The 27202-nt window shown below is 41.9% G+C and overlaps 1 long non-coding RNA gene across 2 annotated transcripts in view; it reads right to left on the minus strand.

Moving 5' to 3' along the window:
- Positions 1–1670: 1670 nt before the first annotated feature.
- The window catches only part of LOC124104146 (uncharacterized), a 44971-nt gene continuing 19439 nt past the window's right edge, over positions 1671–27202 (minus strand). For both annotated transcript variants that reach the window (XR_006855366.2, XR_009228350.1), the window contains exon 5: positions 1671–3410. This is a non-coding gene — a long non-coding RNA (uncharacterized LOC124104146). The remainder of the gene's footprint in view (positions 3411–27202) is intronic.

Below are 27202 nucleotides of genomic sequence, written 5' to 3' on the forward strand. Positions count from 1 at the left end.
GAACCCAAAAATGTAGATAGATACCCAATTCAAAATGCCTCAACACAACTCTGGATTTTGGTATTCAGACAGTTTGGTCTTGTCCCATTCAGCCAACTGCTCTCCTGCTACAGCCCCACAAATCACAGGACTGAACTTTAAGAATCCCACATGGATAGACAACTGTTTTCCCCAAAAGACAACAGCAGAACCCAAAATAATGGGCATACCGGCACACGCAGCATGCCTGGGCGGTTTTCAAACAATGGTTTTCAACAGGGTACATATTTCCTCCAAGAGGACATCTGACAATGTCAGGGACACATGTCTGGTGATTACACATGCAGGACAGAGGCAGGTCAGGGGTGCTCTCAAACTTCCTTCCTGGCTCAGGACTGTCCCCCACCAACAGGAATGATCAGGGCTAAAATGTCAGTTGTCCAAGGTCAAGACATCCTGATTTAAAGTCACACATACCTGGGTTCAAATTCCAGCTCTCTACCACTTCCTAGCTATGCAATCAATATCACCAAGCCAGTAACTTCTCCACTTTTTCACATCTGTGAAACCGAGGGGGGGGCGGGGTGGGGACCTTACTTAAAGCTGCCTCAATACAAGGGCTTATGAAATATTCTTTGCTTTTCTTTTTTGTTTAACTTGAAGAATGTTCCAGCCACCTTTATTAGAATCACTAAAAGAATATGGCATTTGGGTCATCAGGAATGAAGTGTCCCAGTCCTGAAATTGCCTTTTACACAGCGGATGTCGCTTGCCTCCTTCACTGGTGCATTTCTTACTCAGAAATTAGAGGGCTGGGGCTCTTTGGGAGAAGCCTCTGGAACACCTTATCTCCTATCCCGAGCCAAAGCAACTGAGGACAGCCTTCTGCAGGGCCCTGCGGCCAGCTGCACTGCGGTCGCCGGCTGCCTTCCCGCCCCCGCCCCCGCCGACCGGGGCGGCCTCATTTCCGGTGGCAGTGGACTTGGGGAGTCCGACTTTCCTTTGGAACCGCGCAGCGCCGCGGCCCAACGTCAATTAGCTGAGCCCTGGAAAGCGAATGTGCTCTGCGCTCTCCGGGGGAAGGCAGGGCGCCCCCGGCCCGGCCTGGGGTGGCTGCCCCGTTCCCCCTATTGTGCCTCCAACAAGGGCGTTTTATTGAAAAGAGCTGAGTGCATCTAATGCAGTTATCCGTGTCCGCCCCATCGGGCCGTGGGCTGGGGGCGAGGCGCGCAGCTGCCGCCGCCTCACACGCTCGCAACAAAGGAGCGCGCCGTGGAGAATTTGCTCCCCTTTGAACGGCTCATCTGGTTTCCATTTTTGAAAGGTTCCCCAATCTTCGCTTCCACCCAGCCCCCACCGCACCTTGGCTCCTTCCCTTCCCCCCACCCTCGCTTTGGTCCAGCTGTGCCCTGGGGGGAGGGCGCTCACGGACCTCGCCTCCGCGGTCACCCGCTCTCACCCCCTCGTGTGTGTGCAAGGCCAGGCATCCGGCCACCCCCGACCCTGAGCAGGGCCACACGTCGTAGCCAGGGCCCGGGATCAGCTGGATAACACATCTGGCTTCCCAGCCATCCCCATCCACCTTCCTAGACCTCAGCCTCAGTTTCCCCATGTTTAAAACGCCACCGTGGGATGCCACTTTGATGCCTTAACTGGTCTGTGAGTTCAAGAATTGATTTGTAAAACATGTGGCAAGTGCATAACAGAATAATTAAGAAAACTTAAAATTGTCTTTAATGTCCCCGAGTATTTTCTCCTAATCTCTTCTTATGTATAAAAAGTCATACACAACATTATCATTGTTTATTGGGATCACATTGTGTTTATAGTTCTATCTCCTGCTTTTATTTATATCTGGAGGCATTTTCTTATGCTAATAGTCTTTGAAAATGTGGTATTTTTAAACAGCTGCAAAATACACCATCTTGGGCTTATACCATAATTGATTTAACTTGTTCCCCCATTTTTGGACTTTGAGGTTGTTTTCCTGTTTGCTTGGGTGGTGGTGGTTGTTTTCCCTCCACTATTATAAGTACAAGGCAATTTTTTAAATAGAATCCTCAAGTGGCTTCCAAGTTGACAGCTGGGTCTGAACCCCTGCCCCCCTTATAAATCAAAGGCATAAAGCAGGCGCTTCTACTTCTTCCTAGGGCTGCCACGGAGGTGAAAGGTCATCTTTGGCCTCCCCCTCCCCTGCCTGACACCTCCAGGCACCTGCAAGCTGGAAATTCACAAGTGAATCAAGGCCCCTGTGAATTATGGCCTTGGGCAAATTGTATAAACCTCAGAGTCCTCAGCTACACAAAGAAGATACAATCACACTGGCCTCAGAGGATTGTTGAGAAAACTAAATGAAATAGTTTGAAGTCCTGAGGGTGTGACTAGGACACTAATGTCTGGCTATCCCATTTGTTAACTGTAGATGGTGGACAAATTTCCTAGTCCCTCTGTGCCTCAGTTTCTTTGCCTATAACCTGGGGATTTGTGAGGATTAAATGAAGTAAAATGTAAAAAAAGTACATAAAACTGCCCAGTACATACTAAGGGCTCAGTAAATGTAGCTGTCATTTTGTGTGCCTGTCTGACCAGCTTGTAAAGAATAAGGTGAAGCAGGCGGTGGCACTAACCTATAATCTCAGCGACTTGGGAGGCTGAGGCAGGAGGATCAAAAGTTCAAAACTAGCCTCAGCAACTTGGGAGACATTGATTCAAAATTTAAAAAAAGGGCTGAGGATGTCACTCAGTAGTAGAGTGTCCTGGGTTAAATCCCCAATACCAAAAAAAAAAAAAAAGTCTGGGCATGTGGCTCCCTGTTACCAAAAATTTTTTAAAAGGATTAAAAACTTGTTTTCTTTTTCATCTTCCAGGACTAACCCCTTCCAAGCCATTATCAGCACAGGGTCCTCCCTTCAACCTCAGCCCCTCAGAAAATAGACACTGGCTGAGATGCTGAGCTCCAATAAAGAGCCCAGGCCCCAGAGGGATCCTCATAGATTGCTTCACACCCCGTATACTCTCCAGCCTCTGCTTCTGGAATTTGGCATTCCGACCTACTCAAGAAGGGGACAGGGTTGGGGGTGAGGAAGCCTTGCTGTGATCCCCTTTCTCTTGCCTTCTCGGGACTTCCTGTACATCTGTCCAGATAAGAGTGCTGTCAGTAGCAGCCACCATTGACGGAGTATGCCACTAGGTGTCAGACCCTGCAAAGTGTAATAATGGCATCTGTGAACTATCAACTCATTGCACAACCAAGTACAAAAACTGAGTCAAATGGTTAAGCAACTTGCCGGAATTGGTAGAGCAGAGAATTGACCTCATGAGAGTTTGACCACAAAGTCCTGCTCTTCCTGGACAGCATGGGACTCAGGTTCCCCTATTCATGAAGCTGAAGTTGCAGAGTCATTTTCCCTGGAGTGTATGCCCTAAGAAACCTAAAAAGGGGAGAGTATTTGAGTTAGGATTTCTAGATTTAGTAAATAAAAATATAAATTCCTCTGAATTTCAGATAAACAATTAATAATGTTCAGTATAAGTATACTCCCATGCAGTATTTGAGACATACTAAAAATTCTTCATTACTTATATGAAATTCTAGGTTAACTGAGTGTAATATATTTTATCTGGCAACCCTAATTTGGGAGCTCTGTTACACTCTCCAGAAGTCAGTTCAACAGATCAGGGCATAGACTAGGCCTCCAGATCACAACACAATAATGTGATATCTCCTAATCTCCTTCAATCCCAGCACCTCTTCTATAGCCCAGAAATTAAGTGACCTGCTAAGATCAGAAGGTTTGAAGTTGAACCACACACACCTATAATGTCCCCAGCCTCCTGCTACTTATTGTAGAGCGCAACAAAGTGGTCACCACAGCCTGGGGGAGGATGTGTGCTTTCCAGTGTAAAATTGTCATTTAGCTGTATTGACATAAGAAAAATGTGGACAACTTGAAATTTGCAACAAATAATGCCATCTAAAGACTTTTCTTCCTTTAAGGATCTTTTGGTTACAAGTAACAACCTTGATCTAAACTGACTTAGACTAGAAAGGATTCGATAGCTCATGTCAACTGGAAAATCCAGATGATCACTAGATGGGGGTATGTCAAAAGGACATAGGAGCCAACTGAAAGACCTCCTGGTGCTCAAAACTGGAACAATTTGAGCAACAAAATAAAGTAGTATTGGAAAATAACCCCAAGTATTTAAAAAAAAAATCCAGGAGTTTATACTTACATAAACAACTGAATGAATCAGTATAGGAAAAAAAAAACCTATCACTCAGAAGCATAGCAAATAATTTAAGGGAAAAAAATATGATTCCCACTGACTAAGAACAGGATGTACATGCTGATTTTCTTCCAAAAAGTACAGTAAGGAAGGGGCCATAAAGGAGTCACATTACATAGGAGAAACTTCATGAACCTTACCTTAGCCGGGTGCTCAAGGTCAATGTCAACAGGGATAGGTCATTCTGATAGCATTTTCCCTAGACAGTATGGTGTGATATTATGAGATGAGAGTAACACCTTATTTCGTGGTCTTCCTCCATATAGACCATCTAATTATGAGGGGAAAAAATATAAATCCCAATTGAAGGGTATTCTACAAAATCCCAGTACTCATTAAAACTGCCAATGTTGCCAAAAACAAGGAAAGTTTGAGAAACTGTCACAACCAAAAGGAACCCAAAGAAACATGATGACTAAATGTAATGTGTGTCCTGGATGGGATCTTGGAACAGAAAAAGGGCATTAGGGGAAAAACTAAGAAAAATCATGAATAAAATATGGACTTTGTTTAATAATAGTATACTAATATCACTTCATTAATTGACAAATTCATTAATTGACTTCATTAAGTCACAAATGTATCATACTAATGTAAGATGTTAATAAGAGAAACTGGATGTAGAATATATGAGAACACTCTGTTAACATTTTCAGCGTTTCTGTAAACCTAAAACTATTCTAAAATAAAAAGGGTATTTTTATGGGCTGGGTTTGTGACTCAGTGGTACAGCGCTTGCCTAGCACATGTGAAACACTAGGTTCAATCCTCAGCATCACATAAAGGTAAATAAATAAAATGAAGGTATTGTGTCTACAACTAAAAAAAATTTTAAGGGTATTTTAAAATAAAAAACAGGAACTTCAGGTGTGGTTGGACTTAGAGCTCAAATACTGTCTTCATCTTTATTTATTTATTTATTTATTTTTGTACTAGAGACTGAACCCAGAGGCGCTTAATCACTGAGCCACATCCCAGCCATTTTTATTTTTTTATTTAGAGACAGGGTCTCACTAAATTGCTTAGGGCCTTGCTAAGTTGCTAAGCTGGCTTTGAACTTGTGGTCCTCCTGCCTCAGCCTCCCGAGCCTCTGGGATTACAGGCATGCGCCACCGCACCCAGCTATCTTCATCTTTTAACTCTGCCTTTCTCCATGAGGTCTTGGGCTCCATATAATAAGAATAGAGGGAAGAAACAACCACTTCTCTCTCAGAACCCCAGAAATGCTCTTTGTGCCTCGTTGCTTCTGGTTGAGCCACATGCCCAATTTCTGGGGACAGAGGAACAAGCAGCCATGATTGACTTACACCTGTCACTTGCTTTAGCTCTGAATCAGGGGATGACTTGGGGAGAGAGAAGGACACGTCAAAAAATTGGGGGCAATTACTTGAAGCAGGTGAATGATATTTTAGTGGTCAAAATAATCAATGTCCTGTACCCCTTCAACATTTTTGGTGCTTATGTGTCTATGAGATATAAGGATGGTTCTTTATTATTTCTACTAGCCAAAATAATTAGCTACTCTATATCTGTCCATCAGTTTTTTGTTAACTGATTTAAGAAATGCCAATGTTGAGGACACATGGTCCAAGTACAAGCATCTCAGATGGAAGAGTAGGAACAATGAGTTGTCAGAATGTGTTAGTCAGCTTTCCATGACTATAACAAAACACTTGGAGAGGAAAGATTTATTTTAGCTCATAGCTTCGGAGGTTTCAGTCCATGGTTTGTTTGTCCCTGTTCATTGCTTTTGGGCCTGTGGTGAGGCAGTTCATTGCATTGGAAGCAAGAGTAGAGGAAGCTGCTTACCTCGTGATGGATGGGAAGTAAACAGTGGAAAGGGCAGAATCCCAAAATGCCCTTCCTTTGAGGGTATGCCCCATGGATCTAAGGCCTCCTGCTGGGCTTTACCTGAGTTTTTTGTTTTGTTTTGTTTTGTTTTGTTTTTCCGCAGTGCTAGGGATTGAACCCAGGGCTTTCCTTTTGCATGTGAGGCAAGCACTCTACCAACTGAGCCCTTTTATTTTTTAATACTGTTTTAGTTGTAGATGGACACAACACCTCTATTTTATTTGTTTATTTTTATGTGGTGCCAGGGAACAAACCCAGTGCCTTACCCGTCCTAGGCAAGCACTCTATCCCAGAGTTACAGGCCAAGGACCAAGCCTTTAACACATGGGCCTTTCCTTTGGGGGGATATTCAAGATCCAAATCTTGGCATAGACCATCCTTATCTCTTTGAAGGATTTCATCCTTAAGGATCAAGAAACGGATCCAACATCCTGTACAGGACTAACAGAACAGAAAACCCAGAGGGCTTCCCAAGAAGAACCCTAAGACTGAAGCAGGGAAGATTGGGAAACCCCCAGTTGTCCTGTAATATGGACCTGTGCTAGCTACTAAGCAAGTACATGCCTGAACTCATCTGATCTTCACATAGTGCCGTGCTCTTCATGTTATTGGCCCCATTCTGCAGGTGATAAACTGAGGCCTAGAAAGCTTAAGGACATCTGCCCAACGGCACACACTGGCAAGTGGTTGAGTTGGGATCTGACCCCAGGCTCTGGACCCAGAATCACTATACTAGAAAGTATAATTAAAAAATAAAATAGGGGGGCTGGGGTTGTGGCTCAGAGGCTTGCATAGCATGTGTGAGGCACTGGGTTCGATCCGCAACACCACATAAAAATAAAATAAAGATGTTGTGTCCACCTATAACTAAAAAGTAAATATTAAAAAATAAAAATTTTTAAAAATAGGAAAATGACCCCCAAAAACAGAGTATTCAATATCCAGTTACCATTGACCGTCCTTTGATAGGAAAGTTATTTAAGTTTTTAACCTCACGTTAAGTGCCAGGACCTTGTGGGGGGTGGGGGGATATAGTAATCACTCTTTAAAAATTTAAGATAAAAGACCAGGGGAGGGACTGATAGGCTACCTGAAGAAAACACAAATTCAAGGTAGTGAGTCCAGTTGACATCTGAGTGTTTTGCATGAGATATTTTAGAGCCAACTTGAGCTTTTCCTCTTCTGAGTCTGTTGCCATTTGTACTACCAGGTAGTCCTGCCTTCTCCCTAGCCCAGGGCTGGGCCCTGGCAGGTGTTCAGAATGAGCGTGGCCTCACCTAGCAGGAGCACACCCTGCCCTTGGCTGAAAGTAGACATGGGGACCCAGCATTGCAACCCTTTTAGGAAATCCTATCTGTCTCTTCTTGGCCCTCAGTTTACCATAACGACCTTGAGTTCTTAGTAATCTTCAGAAAGAAAATCATTCCAAATTCCACTTGCTATCTTCTCCTGGGGGGCTGCTCCTCATTCTAAGTTTCCTGCCAGGAACAGGAACAGGAACAGCTGCCACTATCTAGTCCTTGGAACTTGAGGCTTCCATGCCCCATGGCCATCCGGCCCTGAGACCTGAGAACTCATCTCCCCAGCACAAGCCGGCCCGGGTCAGACTCCCCTCACTCCTCATCTCATTTGTTACATCTCCTCAAGTTCCTCCACCCCGGAGCCATTGTACAGTGGCCAGAGTTGTCTTTCTGAAATCCAATGACAATCAGCTGCCCAAAGCGGACACACACACACACAGTGCACCATAAAGCCTGGACCCTGGGATTCCTGAGGGCCAATTTGTTCTAGAGTCATGGGAAGAAGAAGAGAAATGAAGGCATTGCCTTTGCCCCCAGAGAGTTACAACAAAACTTCTAGAAGACAAGAGAAGCATAGGGAGCTGCACATGAGGTAGACCCAGGGCTTTTCATAAATGCCTTGTTGACCAGAGCTCAGTTAACAGCATCCACAGTAATAATAATGATCTATGTCACATCATATCATTTCATATTATACTACATTATATTCCAGAGTCTAGTGGGGCTTGTTTTAAGTGGATTATTCCAGGAGCCAGCTATGGCCAGGCTGGGAACTCACCCAATCCTACACATCCTGGACCTCTGTCTCTACATTTGCTAATCAGAAACTGCTTTGGAAAGGAGCTTTGAGATGTTCAGGTGGAACGTTCCAATATCCAGATATTTCTGAATTTGTCTCTCAACGTCCCTCCAATTCCACCACTATCCTGCCCTGACATCTCATCCACCCCAATCAGGCCTCTGTGCCGGTTCAGGAGAGCATGCTGGCCCAGGGGCCTCCCTGGGCCTAGCCTTCCCCAAGCACATCTGGGAGAAGAGGAGAAGACAAGGCTTCTGGGAGCTGCCTGCAGTTTCCCTGACAGCTGGCCTGCTTTGCCTATGCGGATGGAAGGCCCACACTCTGCCCTGTGCTGCAAGGGCCCTGACAACCCAGTGTCATTAAAAATCCAGCCTTGTGTTTTAGAGAGCCATTGGCTTGGCAGGGGGTTAAGCCAGATGTGGGCAGCTCACCACACACACACACACACACACACACACACACACACACCAGTTCACTCCCCAACCTGCTACCCTGCCAGTCCCTCCTCCTCTCCCAGGCTGCCCTCCTGGTCACTTGCTCTAGCCAAGCTCCGACACCCTTGACAGTTCCCCAATTGCTGCCTCTAATCCTGTTCTGGAGTGGAGGAGCCCTCCCTGGCTCACTTGTGTGAAAACAGCCCCGGGGTTGGCCCCAGCAGCTCACACCTGCACACTCCATTCTTCCCCACTGTTTACACATTGTCATCCGCAATTAATGCTTTCCCAGGAACTGCAGCGGGCTGATTGCCCCACCGCCACACAGGGACCCCATTCTGAGCCCTTGTGTCTGTTAAATTGAGCATGGGGCCCTGTGATTAAATTAAGGTTTGTGGCTCTGGCCCTCTGCTCGCCCTCCATCCCACTGAGCCTGGCTTCTGCCCCCTCCTCCCCCTCCCTCCCCTCCCTCCCCTCCCGCTCTTCCTTCCGCTTTCCCGTCCCATTCATCACTAGGCCCCTTTGCAGCCCTGGTGGGAGGAGGTGGGCAAGGGGGAAATGGCCTGGCCTCTGGACAGGGAGGAAAAGTAGGCATCCTCCATTTGAAGTGGAGGATGAAAGGGGATGTGTGACCCCGTGGTGAGAGGGCTCCAGAGGGAGGGGCCAGTGCTGGCCCGAGAAATAAGAGGCTGTACAGGGCCTTGCTAACTGGATCACCAGTCCCTCAAGGCACTATGGCACAGCAGTTAGGAGTACAGACCCCAAGGAAAGACAGACCTGGGCCTGATTCTAACTCTGCCCCCAAACCCCGACTTCTTTTGGGGGGGGGGCGGGGGGCACTAGGGGCACCTCACCACTGAGCCACACCCCAGCCCTCTTTCTTTTTTTGAGGCAGGGTCTTGCTTCCTTGCTGAGGGCCTTGCTAAGTTGCTGAGGCTGACCTCGAGCTTGTGATGCTCCTGCTTCAGCCTCCCGAACTGCTGGAATTACAGGTGTGTGACCTAGGAACATGCATTTTAATAGGCATTGCGGGTGGTTCCAGTAACAGGCCTGAAGAACCCATTTGAGAAGCACAGCCAGGAAGGTGTTGGATGGCCACCCTAGGATTTTCACAAGGGAAGAAGTTACAAGATTTACATTCTAGAAAGAAAATCAAAGAAGCTTGGATGAAAGGAGTGGGAGAAGCTGGAAAGCATCAGAACAATTAGGAACCCAATGGTGCTGTTCAGATGCCACAGGGTGAGAAGCAGAACTAAAGAAGTGGTAGGGATGGGGAGGAGGAGAAGCGTTTGAGATAGCAGCTGTCCTCACCAAACCCATATGCAAGTGGGAAAAAATGGGGAGTTGAAGCTGAGGGTGAGTGTTCTGTCTCCCTGAGAGGCAGACGGTGATTCCATTTCTGACCTGTTGATCTGAGCTTCCTATGCAGCTTCTGGTGAGTAGATGGAAATGTTCATTTGGAGCTCAGAAGAGAGGCCTGAGTGGAGAGGTCCCCTGGGGAATCCTTAATATAGAGGTCAGTGTCTTCACCTCTGCTTCCCAGAGCTTCCTCGGAGCTTTGATAAACAGAGATACCTGGATAGCATATATGGAGGGTATGATCTAGGAATGGACCTGGGTCCAGCCTGTTCTTAAAGCCCCACAGGTGATTCCAGTGCCCAGCCAGGGATGGGACCACCCCTTGGTTTAAACCTGGCAGCCCTGATGGAAAGGAGCCAAGACAAAACGGTGGGAGAGGGAAAAGCAGAGTCCAGAGTGGAACCTTCATCCCTGAAGCCCAGGGAGGGAGGAAAATGCCAAGAGGGGAGGAGAGAACATAAGGGGAAATGGTGTCCTGAGAGAGATCAAATAGGACAGTGGTGACAAAGAGACCACGGGATTTGGTGATTTTTTGAGGGAAGAATTTTGGTATAAAGTGGCAGAAACACGATTATGGGCAAAAAAGGAAAGGAGGCATTGCCAAATGTGTGAGAAAAGAAGGGAAAATCTAACAACCTGGTCACGTCAAAGGTTTGGACTTGTGCTTGTGTTTAGGATGAGAAACTTACGTGGTTCATCGGTGGAGAAAAAGCAGCAGTGATGAAGAGGAATTTGAGGACATGCAAAACCAGACAACTGATGGAACAGAGTTCTAGAGAAGATCAGAGGAGACAGAAACCTTTCCCAGGGTGATTGGAGCTCATGAGGAGATTGGCCTGAAGGAAAGGCAGGAAAAAAAGAAGCTCTCAGAGATGAGAGAGAAAGACAGGAAGGGAGAAAACGAGGAAAGGGACGTGGGTACAAGTGCTAAGTGTGGAATTGGAGGGAGAGAAATTTAGGGACTGAGTTCCTCCTAGTCTCTAATTTCTTGGTGAAGTGGGAGGCCTTGGCTCTTGCTGAGAGCATGGGAAGTCAGTGAGCATAAGGCGGTGGCGCAGATCAGCTGTCCAGAGAAGGATGTTTGCCAAGCCATATTGAGAGCTCAACAGGCCTCTCAGTACCTGGCAACCTCTGGGCAGGAAAAAAGTCAAGGTGATCCAAGATTGTGAACTGGTGGGCAAGTGCACGGCGTGGTCAAGGATGGCAGAGTGGAGGGCGCTGGCGAGAAGGAAACGAAAATGCTTGGCTATGGGATCCAGGCAGGAAGAGAAACAGGAAATGGTACCCTGAGAGAGTGGGGAGACCCAGAAAACTAGGTCATCATCTGGGTAAAAAGAGAGGGAGAGTCCACCTCGCATCCAGCTCTTGGTTTCTAATACCATTCTCCAGCAGAAGGAACCAGGGATCTTTGGGAAATGGCTGATTCTAAGACTCAGGCAGGAAATAGAAATGATGAGGCTGAAGCATCTTATGGTGCTACAAGGTTAAGGAGAGCTGTTCACACAGACACAGACACACAGTGGTGCAGTATACCAAAGGAACACAGGAACCAACTAAATGAGCTCCCAATGTCCCCATCTGGAACAATTTGATCAACAAAATAAAGTAGTACTGGATTAACCCAGAAGAAAATAAATATCCAGGACTCTATCTTGATAAGTGATGAGATAAATAAGAAAGAAGAGACAGATCTCCCATGCAAGAGAATATCAAATAATTTATGTAAATATTCTGTCCTCAGGAAAGTGGAGCATGTCAAGTGCAGTGGAGCATGTCAGGTGCAATGGCACAGTCTGTAATCCCAGCTGCTCAGGAGGCTGAGGCAGGAGGATCACAAGTTAGAGGCCAGCTTCAGCAACTTAGTAAGGTCCCAAACAACTTAGTAAAACCCTGATTCAAAGTAAAAACTAAAAGAGCTGGGGATGAGACTCAGTGGTTAAGGGCTCCTGGGTTCAAAAAAAAAAAGGTAGAACATAACTTTCACTCCTTAGATGTAGGCTATACAGTGTGACTCCTTCCAAAGAGGACTGTATGGAAAGGAGGAGGCTAAACAGTTAGTTAAGAAACCTGACAAATGCTACACTTGCCAGGTGATCAATCAAGTTCAACATCAACAGTGATAAGTCATGTTAACAATATCTACCCTAGGGCTGGGGCTCTGGTTCAGTAGTGGAGCGCTCGCCTAGCACAAGTGAGGCTCTGGGTTTGATCCTCAGCACTGCATAAGAATAAATAAATAAAACATAGATGTTGTGTGTCCCTCTACAACTAAAAATTATTTAAAAACAAAACCCAATATTTACCCTTGATTAAATGTGATGAGAATGGCCCTTTACATCGTAAACCACAGCCTCTATCAAATGATGAGAAAAAGATCAGACCGGGGCTGGGCTTGTGGCTCAGTGGTGGAGCACTTGCTTAGCACATGTCAGGCACTGGGTTTGATCCTCAGCACCACATAAAAATATATAAATAAAACAAAAGTATTGTGTCCTTTACAACTAAAAATATTTTTTTTAAAAAAAATCAGACAAATCCCAATTGAGGAACATTCTACAAAACACCTGAATAGTACTCCTCTAAACTCAAGGTCATCAAAATCAAGGAAAGTCTGAGGAACTGTCAAAGCCAAGAAGCCTAAGAAGACACAATGACTAACTGGAATATAAAATCTGGCTGGCATCCTGGAACAGAAAAGAGCATTAGGTGACAACTAAGAAACCCCAATAAAGTTAAGTATAATGTATCAATATTGGTTCATTAGTAATTTTAAATTAAGCTAAATTTGGCCTGAGGCTGCCTGAGAACACTTGATCCTACATAACAATCTGCAGCCTGAGTAAGCAAACAGAAAGCCTGACTGAAGAATATATTTTTTGTAACAACTAGCTGGGTGGCAGCCAGTCAGAGCAGCAGAGCTTCAGTCAATCAGGGGCTGCCCAACTAATAAGACCAAGTCTAAATTAGGCAAACGTGGGCTGCAACCAATCAAGCCTCACCTACATCTTCTGTTGAAAATGAGCCTGCCCACATTTCAGGGCAGAATTCTCTGAACCCTTTCTGCTTCTGAGTGCTGCCATCAAGAATGATTCTTTGTTCAAATAACCTCTGTTGGATTTAATTTCCTCTAAGTTTTTCTTCTAACAATTATACCAAATGTACATACCAATGTATTTTGTGAACAGTAGAGAAACCTGGATACCAAATAGACAGGAACTCGATGCACCATCTTTGCAATTTTCCTATAAATCGGTCTTAACAAGTAAAATTTATTATTAAAAGGTAGGGATGAGAGACTGGATACAGGAAGATGATGGATAGTTTTTGCTCTCCCTAACCTTCCTTAAACATAGATGGAACAACAGAGGTGACCAAAGGAAGGGCCCAGAGACAATATTACAATAGTAGGTGACAAAGTATCCCCATAAGCCAATAAGTACATGTGCATGGGAACAAAGCTTCAGTAGCACAAGACTTACCGGGCACAGGTTTCAGCAGGAACAAAAGGAAGGAGCACTCCAGAATTCACTGGAAAATTCAGCAAGGCAATCGAAGAAGAATAGTTGAAACTGAACAGGGGCTTCTGCAGCCTCCAATTCATGGGTCCGATTGAGGGGAGCACCATGCAGTGCTGGAGCAGCCTGGGCTCTATAAACTCTCAGAACTGACAAGCCTAAGCTCCTTCCCAGAAAAATCCCTGAAGAGAAAATGCTGGAAATTGTATCCAAATAGAGCAAGAGTCGATAACAGGAGCAAAGGATAGAAAAGTAGGGGAATGGAGCAGAGAAAACAAGTCCCAGAAAATACAGACCATACATATTTTTTGTCACTCTGTAAAAAGAACAGAAGAGGGAGCTCTAGAGCTTAGAAGCTCTCCACTCAGCCCCCTCTCCAAAATTCCTCAGTTCACTTGGGGGAGGAATGGGAATATATATATAGAGAGATATATAGAGAGAGATATATATAGAGAGATATCTATGTTTATATATATATATATATATATATATATATATATATATATATATATATATATCAACAAAAAGTGATAGTTTGAATATCCAAGCAAAAAGGCCAAATATCACTTTTTTTTTTGTTAAATACCAGGGATTAAACCCAGGGGCACTTAACCACTTAGCCACATCCCCAGCCCATTTTATGTTTTCTTTTGAGACAGGGTCTCATTAAGTGGCTGAGGCTGGCTTTGAGTTCATGGATCCTTCTGCTTCAGCCTCCCAAGCTGCTGGAATTAAAGAAGTGAGCCACCACACCTGGCTCCCCGTGTGTTTCTTTTAAATTGAATCTTGGATGTTATTTGAAGTCAGATTCATTCCACAGATTTTTGTTTCTCTTGGTTGTTTTTGTTTTGCAAGACTATCTTATACCTGTTTATTTCTTTTGTGTGTGTGATATTGTCAGCCATTAGTGATCATTGCTTAATATATTCATTCATCCATTTCTTTGTTGTTTGCTAGAAAAATGTTATAAAGAAAACTATCTGGAACCAACAAATTAGCCACTGCACCAGGCCCAAATCCCTTTTAAGGGAAAGAAAATGAGATTGTCACCAGACTTTTTGACAGCAATGTTGTTTTATGCCAAAACACAACAGAATAATATATTTAAGATAATCAAGAAAAGAACTATGAGCTATGGATTTTATATCCAGCCAAACTGACCTTCAAGTAGAAAGGCCACCAGCAAACCAGACAAGCACTATACCACTGAAAAACTTTTTTTTTTTTAAAGAGAGAGAGAGAATTTTAATATTTATTTTTTAGTTTTCGGCAGACACAACATCTTTGTTTGTATGTGGTGCTGAGGATCGAACCTGGGCCGAAAGCATGCCAGAGGAGCGCGCTACCGCTTGAGCCACATTCCCAGCCCAACCACTGAAAAACTTAAATACAAGAATTTAGGATTATGTTTGCTGTAATTGTTTCCAAAAGAATCCACTAGAAAATTAGTTTCAAAATAACTGGAAAGTTACATAAGCACTGGCAGTAGATATTAAAAATATCTGTAAACTTATGACCAAATGATGTTTGTGAGGTAGGATAGCTTTTGATGACCATATGCTCTGGCAATGTAAATAATACAATTATCACACAAGAGGAAAAATGGAGTGTAGATAAAAAGAATAAGCTTGCTGATTGCCTTCTAAGTAGATCTGAGTGTAAGAGAGTATTACTTTTTTTTTAATATTTATTTTTTAGTTTTTGGCGTACACAACATCTTTGTTTGTATGTGGTGCTGAGGATCGAATCCGGGCCGCACGCATGCCAGGCGAGCACGCTACCGCTTGAGCCACATCCCCAGCCCGAGAGTATTACTTCTAATGCAGGTGGAAAAGGAAAAGACAAGGAAGAGAAGTTACTACCTAATTTAAATATTAATCATATTATGACACCAAAAATAACCGGCCACTTCCAAAAAGAGAGAGAATCAGGGACTAGGGGAATTATATGAAAGTATGAATATAAAGATAACTTTTAGGACAAAAAAGCTTCCTAAATAAAAAAAGATGTATATAAGAGAATGAAAAAGTCTACATAGTAAAAGTTATGTAATCATATAATAGAGATAAATTACATATATCATAATAAAGCAGAGCTGAGCCAAACAGACTTACCATGTCAGTAGTATAAATATTCACAACTTACCTGTTAAAAGATTTTTAGATTGTCTAACAAAGCAATATAAAAACGTGCAATAGACACAAAAAATAAGAGATTCATATATTTGTTGACCAATTGTATATCTTCTTCTAAAAAGTGTCTGTTCACTTCCTTAGCCCATTTATTATTTTAGTTATTTATTTTTTTGAGTCCTTTATTATATCATGGAGATCAGTGCTCTACCTATGTGCATGTAGTAAAGATGTTATCCCACTCTCTGGGCACTCTCTTCACATTACTGATTGTTTCCTTTGCTAAGAAGAAGCTTTTTAGTTTGAAACCATGCCATTTATTAATTCTTGATTCTATATCTTGAACTTTAGGAATCTGGTTAAGGAATTCAGGACCTAATCCAACATGATGAAGACCTGGGCCTACTTCTTCTTCTGTTTGGTGCAAGGTCTCTAATCTAATTCCTGGGTCCTTGATCCACTTTGAGTTGAGTTTTGTGCATGGTGAAAAGAGTAGTTTAATTTCATTTTGCTGCATATGGATTTCTAGTTTTCTCAGCACCATTTGTTGAAAAGGCTATCTTTTCTCCAATGCATGTTTATGGTGCCTTTGTCTAGTGTGAGACAACTGTATTTATGTGGGTTTGTCTTTGTGTCTCCTATTCTGTACCATTGGTCTACATGTCTATTTGGGTGCTGATCAATATATGAAATATATGAAAAAATGTTAAAATGCAAATCAAAACTACTCTAAGATTTCATCTCCAGTCAGAATGTCAATTATCAAGAATACAAGCAATAACAAGTGCTGGCAATAATGTGGAGAAAAAGGTACACTCATATACTGCTGATGACACTGCAGATTGGTGCAACCACTATGGAAAGCAGTATGGAAATTCCTTAGAAAACTTGGAATGGAACCACCATTTGACCCAGCTATCCCACTCCTTGGTCTATACCCAAAGGACTTAAAATCAGCATACTAGGGGCTGGGGATGTGGCTCAAGCGGTAGTGCGCTCACCTGGCGTGCGTGCGGCCCGGGTTCGATCCTCAGCACCACATACAAACAAAGATGTTGTGTCCGCCAATAACTAAAAGAAATAAATATTTAAAAAAAAAAAAAAAAAATCAGCATACTATAGCAACACAGCCACATCAATGTTCATAGCAGCTCAATTCACAATAGCTAAACTCTGGAACCAACCTAGATACCCTTCAACACATGAATGGATAAAAAAAAAACTGTGGTACATATACACAATGGAATATTATTCAGCATTAAAAAAGAATAAAATTATGGCATTTGTGGGTAAATGAATGGAGCTGGAGAATATCATAGTAAGTGAAGGAAGCCAGTCCCCAAAAAACAAAGGCCAAATGTTCTCTCTGATAAGTGGATGCTGATCCATAATGGGCGGGGGGAGAATGGAGAAATTTTGATTGGGCAAAGGGGAGGGAGTGAAGAGGAGAGGGTACGGGGGGAGGGGTAGAAAAGATGGGGGTATGAGATGAGCATCATTACCTTAGGCACATGTATGACTGCACATGTGGCGTGACTCTACATCATGTACAACCAGAGAAATGAAAAGTTGTGCTCCATTTGTGTACAATGAATCAAAATGCATTCTGCTGTCATAGATAACTAATTAGAACAAATTTAAAAAAATGAAAAGAAAAAAAAACAGATTCAAATCTCTGAATCTTTGTCTTGGATGGTTAAGAATTTTTAAATGAAAAACTATTAATAATACCACTATCACAGAATGGGGAAAATGGAGAATATATATAAAAGAATAAGCAAAGTGAAAAGAAAAATGATAAACTGAGAAAAACATTTCAAATTGATATCATGATGGGTTAAAAAATTTCTAAAATGTAAAGATCTTTTAAAAATAAAAAATGCCAACAGCAAGATAGAAAAATAGGCTAGAAGTATAAACAAAATATAAAAAGAAAAGCAAATGGCTCCTCACCACTTGAAAACATGTACAGCCCTGCTCAAAATGAGAAATGCAAGTTGACAGCACACAGGGATAACACTTCTCACCTGTCATTGTGGGAAGAAGCCAAAGTGTAACATCTACATCCGTTATTTATTTGCTGTGTAACAAATAACCCCTAGATTCAGTGGCTTACAGCAACAATTATTGATTTGTCAGGGTTCTGCAGGCTGATGGCTCTTCTCTACTGTATGTGGCCTCAGGTATGACTGTTCCCCTGGGAGCTAAAGAATCCACTTTTAAGATGGCTCACTCACATGGCTAGCAAGTGATGCTTGCTGAGGAAGCAGGTCAGAGACCTTGATTACGCTCTACGTGGACCTTTCCATGGGTTGCGTGGGTTTCCTGTGAGAATGGTAACCGGGTTCCAAGGACAGCTTCCCAAGAGAACAAGGCAGAAGTTCATGGCATTTTTATGACTCAGTCTCAGAAGTCATGTAGCATCACTTCCACCCTGCTCTCTTGGTCAAGGAAATTAAAAGGCCTACCCAGTTTCAAGAGAAAGAGAGACTTCACATCTTCATGAAAAAGTGGGTTCTAGAAAAGAATTTATGGGATGGGGGATATTGTTGCAGCCACCTTTGAAAATTCTATTCTGCCACACAACCTATTCTGTTGGTGAAGCTGTGGGGAAATGAGCATTGACATCAAATACTAGTGGAAAATAAAAATGGTGCAGTCCCTATGGAGGGAAAGAGGGCAATATTTAATAAAAAGCCACTTAACCATTTAACTCATCAATAATCCACCCAGAAATTTATCTCAAAGATGGGCTGGCAAAAATATGAAAAGACATGCACAAATCGTTTGTTTGCAACACTGCTTATAATGACAAGAAATGAGAGGAAGGAACATGCATCAATAAGGGACTGCTTGTATAAACCATGTGATATCCACATGGTAAATACAGCTATAAAAAGGGATCAAAATATCTATATAAGATGTAGTGATCTCTAGAATGTGGTGTAAATGGAGAAAAAAGAGGATTGAGGAATGCTTACTATGCTTTCAGAAAAGAGTAGGATGTAAATATATATATTTACTTTTTTTTTTTTTTTTAGTTTCCGGCGGACACAACATCTTTGTATGTAGTGCTGAGAATCGAACCGGGGCTGCACGCATGCCAGGTGATCGCGCTACAGCTTGAGCCACATCCCCAGCCCTATTTACATGTTTTTAATGGAAGGATAAATCATAACACCTTTTAAAATCATTACCCATTTTCAGCAAAGGAAACAATTAAGGAGTAAAAACAAGACTGTGAAAACAGAGTCTAAAGAATAGGAGAAAATCTTACCAGCTACTCTTCTAACAGGGGATTAACATCCAAATATATAAAGAACTCAAAAAACTTAACACCAAAAAAATAATATCTCAATTGATAAATGAGCAAATAAATAAAACAGATATTTCTCAAAAGAAGAATTACAAATGGCTAATAACTATATGAAAAAAGTGTTCAACATCCTTAGCAATCAGGGAACTACAAATCAAAACTATACTGAGATTTTATCTCACTCCAGTTAAAATGGTAATCATAAGAAATAAAAGTAATAAATGCTGGCAAGAATATGAGGGAAAATGTACACTTACACATTGGTGATGGGAGTGCAAATTGGTACAGCCACTATGAAAATCAGCATGGAGTTTCCTCAAAAGACCAGGAATGGAACCACTGTATGACCCAGATATTCCACTCCTTGGTATTTGTTCAAAAAACCTAAAATCATCACACTGCAGGGATATATGCATATCAATGTTCATAGCAGGGCAATTCACAATAGCCAAGTTATGAAACCAGTCTGGTTGTCCACCAACATATGAAAGGATAAAGAAAATGTGATAAATATACACAATGGAGTTTTATTCAGCTAGAAAGAACAGCAAAATAGCTGGGTGAGGTGGTGTACACCTGTAATCCCAGCAGTTCAGGAAGTTGAGGCAGCAGGATCACAAGTTCAAAACCAGCTTCAGCAACGGCGAGGAGCTAAGCAACTCAGTAAGACCCTGTCTCTAAATGAAATACAAGATAGGGTTGGGGATGTGGCTTAGTGGTTGAGTGCCCCTGAGTTCAATCCCTAGTACCAAAAAAAAAAAAAAAAAAAAGATAATCTTGCAAAACCAAAAATAGCCAGGAGAAACAAAAATCTCTGGAATGGATCTGACTTCAAGCTAACATCCAAGACCCCATTTAAAAGAAACATGGGAATAGAGGAACAAGTTAAACAACAACACATGATGGTGGAATGTGATGGACATCATTATCCAAAGTACATGTATGAAGACATAAATTGTGAACATACTTTATATACAGAGATATGAAAAATTATGTTCCATATGTGTAATAAGAATTGTGATGCATTGCACTGTCATGTATTTTAAAAATAAAAGCAAATTAAAAAAAACACAGATATGAAATCATCGAATAGTAGGAAACTTACAGAGAAAAGAACTAGTTTCTCCAACAACAATATAAGATTATGAGAGAAAAATAGAGATGGATATGGTACCTACAGATTAATAGAAAATAAAAACCATATCAACCAATTACAATGTATGGGCTTCTGTAACCTGTTTCAAACAAACCAGAACATTTTTTTTTTAACCAAGGATTGAATCCAGGGTGCTTAACCACCAAGCCACATCCCCAGCCCTTTTTAATATTTTAGTTGAGACATATTTTAGCTGAGTTGCTTAGGGCCTCGTTGAGTTGCTGAGCCTGGCTTTGAACTTTTGATCCTCCTGCCTCATCCTCCTGAGCTGCTGGGATTATAGGCATGTACCATCGTGCCTGGCCAAACCTGAAAAAATTATAAGACAATCAGGGAAGTGTGTGCACTGATAATTAAGGTGTAGTTAAGTTATTTAGATGTGAAAGTGGTACTGGGTTATTTTTGTTAGTCCTTAACTTTTAGAGATCCATAAGAGAATAATTATACATGAAATAATATAATGACTTAAGTTTACTTGAAAATAAGGGGAAAGGGAAAGTAGATGAGGTGGAGATGAAACAAAGTTGGTTATCAATGGCTGTTGAAGTTGAGTGGGGGTTCATCAATTTTAATGAACTTTTTTCTGTTTTTGTATATGTCTCAAATTTTTTCACTTTTTGAAATTTAAACAGAAAGAGACAAAGTGAGAGCAGGGGCAGTGTTGATCTGCCAACATCTCTGACAAGCACACTCCTACAAAATGGAATAATTATTAACCAGTTTCATTTAAAATCATGATCAAAGGTATAGGCCAGGCCCTACCTATAACATATGAAAATGAGTTGCCATATATGCCTGAGATCTGTTTGTATACATCTAATCCTGGGTTCAAGTTCCACATTTTTGTGACTACTTTGCCCATATGGCAGCTTCCTGGTGCTTGATTCAGCTTTAAACCTTGGTGAGATTCTATTTTCTATGACAAAATGTTGCTCTCCATATTCATATTTACTCACGACTTTGGCAAATTGTTGAATACTTAATTTAGTTACCACATTCAGCTTTTCAGAAATTTCAACTTAAATTCACACAGGGCATGCAGCATGGCAACCAAATCAACATCAACACACACACACACACACACATGCACACATGCATGCACGCACACACATGAAACAACCTTGGACCTGGAGACAGACAAATAGAAAATGAGGAAAAAAAAAAAAAAGCAGATTTACAATAGCAGCAAAAAGACTAGGCAGGGGCCAGGGTTGTGGCTCAGTGGCAGAGCGCTTGCCTAGCACGTTTGAGGCACTGGGTTTGATCCCCGGCACATAAAAATAAACAAATAAAATAGAGGTATTGTGTCCATCTACAACTGGAAAAATATTAAGAAAAAAAAAAGACTGGGCAGATTTTCATGCGTTTCTTGTATCATTAAATATAATTTTTTTAAAAGAGAGAGTGGGAGAGAGAGAATTTTTTAATATTTATTTTTTAGTTCTCGGCGGACACAACATCTTTGTTTGTACGTGGTGCTGAGGATCGAACCCGGGCCGCACGCACGCCAGGCGAGCGCACTACCGCTTGAGCCACATCCCCAGCCCTAAATATAATTTTTTAATGTGGGAAATTTAAGAATAAATTTTAGTTTATATGAATAATATGCAGATCTTATGCAAATGTTGGTCCCTGAGTGTTGACCATGGCAAACCAAACGATATTCCAGGCCTGCATGCCCCCCCCCCACCACGCCTCTGCCTCCTCGAAGCCCCCAGGCTTCTTGGCCAGCCCTGGCAGCACGTAGCTCTGCTCCAGCCGTGCGGAAGCACCAATTATCCTTGGCAGCAAGACCCAGGCTTGTGACAGGCCAAAAGAGGGCTCAGGGTCATTTTGGTGTGAATTGTTTGAACTGTTTATTCCAAGTAAGCTGAGGGTAGGGTAGTGATGTGTCTAAGATTTGCAGAAACCCTAGAGTCATTTCATTCCCCTGCCTCAGACTAAAACATACATCCAGGGCTTTTTTTTTTTTTTAAGCCCCCAGGATTATTAGGAGTTCATCCCAAAGGGAAAAGGGGCAAGTATCCCAGGAAGCAGGTGGGGCAAACCCTCAGCTTTCTCTTGGAAATGGGAAGGGCTAATTACAATCTGAGTGAGGCTCCATATTGGAAAATCCCTCATTTATGGGGTTTCCCAGTATTTACTTATTTATTTATTGTGGTACCAGGACTTGAACCCACAGGCACTTAACCACTGAGCCACATCCCTAACCCTTTTAATTGTTTTTATTTTGAGACAGGTACTTGAGTTGCTTAGGCCTTGCTAAATTGCTGAGGCTGGCTTTGAACTTCCCATCCTCCTGCCTTAGCCTCCCAAGCTGGGATTACAGGCATGCAAACCTGTTTGCAAAATAAAAACAATCAGAAGAAACAAAAATCTCTGGAATGGATCTGACTTCAAGCTAACATCCAAGATTCGATTTAAAAGAAACATAGAAATAGAGGAACAGGTTAAATAACAACACAGATATGAAATCAGCAAAAAGCAGGAAACTTACAGGGCAAAAAACTTGTTTCTCCAACAACAATACAAGATTATGAGAGAAAAGTAGAGATGGGCATGGGACAATGTAGGAGACAAGGAAATCTATAGCTTGCCGCATCATAGCATCATCACAACCACCTCCAATGCCACATGACACAATGACATGCATGGGTTACATAGCCCCATTTCTAAAACATCACTTTAGAAAAATACAATGATTTGTATAGAATAATAGCTTCGTGAGCATGGAGTTTTATTTTAGGGTGATTAAATGTTTTAGAACTAGACAGAGATGGTGGTTGTACAACATTTTGCCTGAACTAAATTCACAAAGAACTGTTCATTTTAAAGTGGTTAATTTTGTGCTATAAGAATTTCACCTAAAAAAAACAAAAGTGGTTCACTTCAATGCCTGAGTAGAAAATTAATACCTCAAATCAATTACCTTGGCATACCATAGCAATTTCCAATTAGGAGAGGAAATGGGTTAGGGGATCCATTTTGAAGCAGCAACAAAACTATGAAATATCTACAATTAACTTAAGAAGAAATGTGTGCGATCTGTGCATTAAAACAATTTTAAACCATGACAATTTAGGGGCAGGGCAGAATAACTTGAATATATGTGGAAATATCTGCCATATTCCTAGGTTGGAATTATACATATTATGCAGGTGATAATTCTACCCAGAGTATTCTATAAATTAAATGCTGCATAATCAAATTCTCAATTTTTTTGGAACTTGACAAATATACTCTAAATGCATTCAAAAACATGGAAAATACAGAATATAATCTCTGCATCTTGCCATAATTTTTTTTTAATTAATTTATTTTTTTAGTTTTCGGCGGACACAACATCTTTGTTTGTATGTGGTGCTGAGGATCAAACCCGGGCCGCACGCATGCCAGGCGAGCACGCTACCGCTTGAGCCACATCCCCAACCCCTCTTGCCATAATTCTAAACAGCACAGACAACTTCTTTCAACAGTCTCAATGTACTGTCTTACATGTGGACACATTTTTGGAAAAGCATATTCTGTAATCAGAGTCAATTCCAACTCTGAAGGTTCAGGTCACGTGCATGACCTTGACTATGTGATTTACCCTCCCTAAGTCTACATTCTCTTTTACAAAATGGGGAGAATATTAATACCTCATAAATGTGAGGATTAAATCCAATCATCATATATGAGTGCTTTTGAATAATATTTGGTGCACAGTGAATCCCAACAACATTTATACAAATATATGATAGCATATGTGTACTTGTAAAATACGCTGTGAGCTTTTTTTTTTTTTAACTTTATATTCCATGATGTAGATCTTTACAAGTCAAAGCATATGTTTTTATTATCTAATGCTTAACCTGACACCAACACATAACTATGTGCTCAGAATACGGTTATCATATGAATAAATGAAGAAATTAATCTGGCTTGTCTTTTTACATTTGCCACTGGTTGCAATCGTTGCCTTGGTTTCCAGCATATGGGTGTAATGTTCAAAAAATTGAAAGCAAAATTATACATATCCCTTAATGGAGATGCAGATAGACTTTGAACTTAAAGTAATTCCAAATGAGTTAAACATTTCCACATCTGTATAGCTTGTGAGCAAGTATACCTGAAGGTCATTTCAATGTGAATTCCTTGAGTTTTTCCATTTGGGGGAGGATGAAATTCGTTGTTTTGAGCACTCCTCCACCAGGAGGCTGCTGGGGGGAAGATCCCTCAGCTGGAGAGAGCCTGGCAGAGTGCCACTTCTCAGGAACCTTTACTGGTTTGACTCCTTTCTACTTTTCCAGGAGAAAAATGACAACTGTTCTTTGTGGGAAATGACCCCCAAGTAAGAAATAAATGCAGTGAAATTTTCTATTCAGGAATGTGGTTCAGGAGAAAGCGTGAGACCCAAAGAGCCTTTCTGTGTTGGAAATATGATGATTCTGAGGTCTTCACACTGATGTGTCAAAAACAAATTACCAACCCGAGTGGTGGCATGTGCCTGTAATCCCAATAGATCAGGAAGCTGAGGCAGGAGGATCACAAGTTCAAAGCCAGCCTCAGCAATTCAGTGAGATCCTGTCTCTAAATAAAATACAAAATATGGCTGGGGATAGGGCTCAGTGGTTGAGTCCACCTGAGTTCAATCCCCAGTACTCCCACCCCCCCAAAATAGTATTACCCAACATTGGTGGCACATGCCGGTAATCCCAGCAATTTAGGAGGCTGAGACTAGAGGATTGCACATTCAAAGCCAGTCTCAGCAATTTAGCAACACCCTCAGCAACTTAGCAAGACCCTGTCTCAAAAAAGCAAAAGGACTGGGAATGTAGCTCAGTGGTAAAGCCCCTTTGGGTTCAATCTCCAGTACAAAAAAAAATTGTCCCCTACAACCCATTTCCCACCAACTACTCCAGCAGCAGGGTTTTAGAGCAGGCCCACCCTAATATTACAGGCTGAGTCAAGATACAAGTGAGGCCCCTAGTCCATATCACATCTCCCTTCTCCTCCCACCTCCATCAACATCCTCCATCAGAGGGTTCTTCCAGGCATATCTGAATGCAGACAACCAGTTCACCTGTCTGGCTCAATGCCCTCCCACCTCACTCAACAGACTCCCTGGCCACCTCTCCGGGGTAGAAATGCACATACCAGCAGTCAGGAGAACAGGCAACAGGCCTGTGTAGGCCCTAGGAGGTAGAATAGTGAGGTGCTATAGGTAGGCAAGTCTCCTTGGCTCCATAGACTCTCTGTAAGAACCTGTCTTCCTGCTCCAAGATGACCCCAGTCTACATTAGGCAGAAGTCCAGCCAGAGCTCCTCTACATCAGGAGTTCTTACCTGGTGATGGTTTGGCAGCCCAGAGAACATTTGCCAATGAATGAAGATATTTCTGCTTGTCACAACAGGGGAGGAGAGGATGTTATTGGTATCTAGTGGATGGAGGCCACTACTGAATGTCCTACAGCCCACACCACCCCCTTCATAAAAGAATTTTCCAGTATCAAAGGTTAACAGTGTCTCAGATGAGGCACACTATTACGTGCATGAGCAGGGAGGCCAAGGGTCTGGAGGTTCAGACCCTGACTCTGCCATAACCTTGTTCTGAAACCAATTATTTTATTTCTCACTTGTAAAATGGAGTTAACATTATCATTAATATGGGTCATTGTGAAAAATAAAAGTGGCCTCATGTGTAAATGTCTGACACACAGTAGGTGCTCAAAAAATATAGATGTTCCTTAAGTGGAGAAAAAAAAAAAGTTGGTGTTCCTATATGTCTCCTTATGCACCAATTAGAAGTCTTGGTGTTTGAAAGAGAAGATTTGGACCAGGTAAGCTATAGAATCTTGTATTATTTCAGAATTACTGTGGATAAAAGATGAAGAGAAAAATATAAATGCACAGGAATATTGTCCTAGAAAAAAATCAGTGAGAAAAATAAGTGATAAAAGAAATTCTTCTGGAAAGTTTTTCCCTATTCCACAAAGGATTCTCCATGTCAAAGCATCATCCCTACCCCTTGTCTTTTATCTACACACCCCACTCAACCCCTGTAGGAAAATCCTGCTGTCCTGAGTTTAGGACAATCTATCAGAGGTTACATACTGCCATCTGGTGGCCAAATTGGTAAAGGCATCTTTGTCCATTGGTTGGAGTGTTCACAGAATATGAACAAAGCAATCTTTTTAAGCAGTATTCTTTTTTTTTGTCTTTTTTAATTTTTTACTTTTATTTTAATTTATTATGTATGACAGCAGAATGAATTACAATTCATATTACACATATAGAGCACAAATTTTCATTTCTCTGGTTGTACACAAAGAAGAGTCACCATTCATGTCTTTATACATGTACTTAGGGTAATAATGTCCCTCTCATTCCACTGTCCTTCCTACCCCCATTCCCCCTCCCTTCCCCTCTCTCCACTTTGCTCTATCTAGAGTTGGTCTAATTTAAGCAGTATTCCAGGAACTACAGGGAATATGAAGATGGACTACCCACACTCCTTCCCAGAATAAGACAGAGACATTATAACTTCTGTGAAGCTGACACTAACTCAGGTCCCCTTCAAACCTGTTAAATATATGTTCAGATGGGATAGGGATTCTCTATTTCATAAAATAAAAAAACTAACCCTTCTTGCTCAAACAAGAAACTCATGTAAAGTTCCATGAGTTCCATAGTGGACTCATGTAAAGCTTTAATCATCCACACTCAACCAAGGAGGCTCATTTACAACTCTTAGCTATAAAGCAATGTCCAAACGTGCTCAAAAATTCTTTTTCTGACTTTGTCAGCAAAATGTTCCCAACTGTCCTTCACTCTTCTGTTTTCTTTTGCAATTCTCCTACTCAGGCAACTCTTTGGGAGGCAATTCTCTCTTTGTTTTTTGTACCAGAGATTGAACCAAAGGGGCTTAACCACTGAACATATCTCCAGCCCTTTTTATATTTTATTTAGAGCCAGGGTCTTGCTGAGGCGCTGAGGCTGGCTTTGAACTCACGATCCTCCTGCGTCAGCCTTCCAAACCACTGGGATTACAGGGTGTGGCACCGTGCCAGGCCAGTCATTTTTATTTTG

Source organism: Marmota monax, unplaced genomic scaffold (assembly GCF_021218885.2).
Source record: "Marmota monax isolate L192 unplaced genomic scaffold, Marmota_monax_Labrador192_F-V1.1 WCK01_AAM20220418_F8-fsc00001, whole genome shotgun sequence".
NCBI lineage: Eukaryota > Metazoa > Chordata > Mammalia > Rodentia > Sciuridae > Marmota > Marmota monax.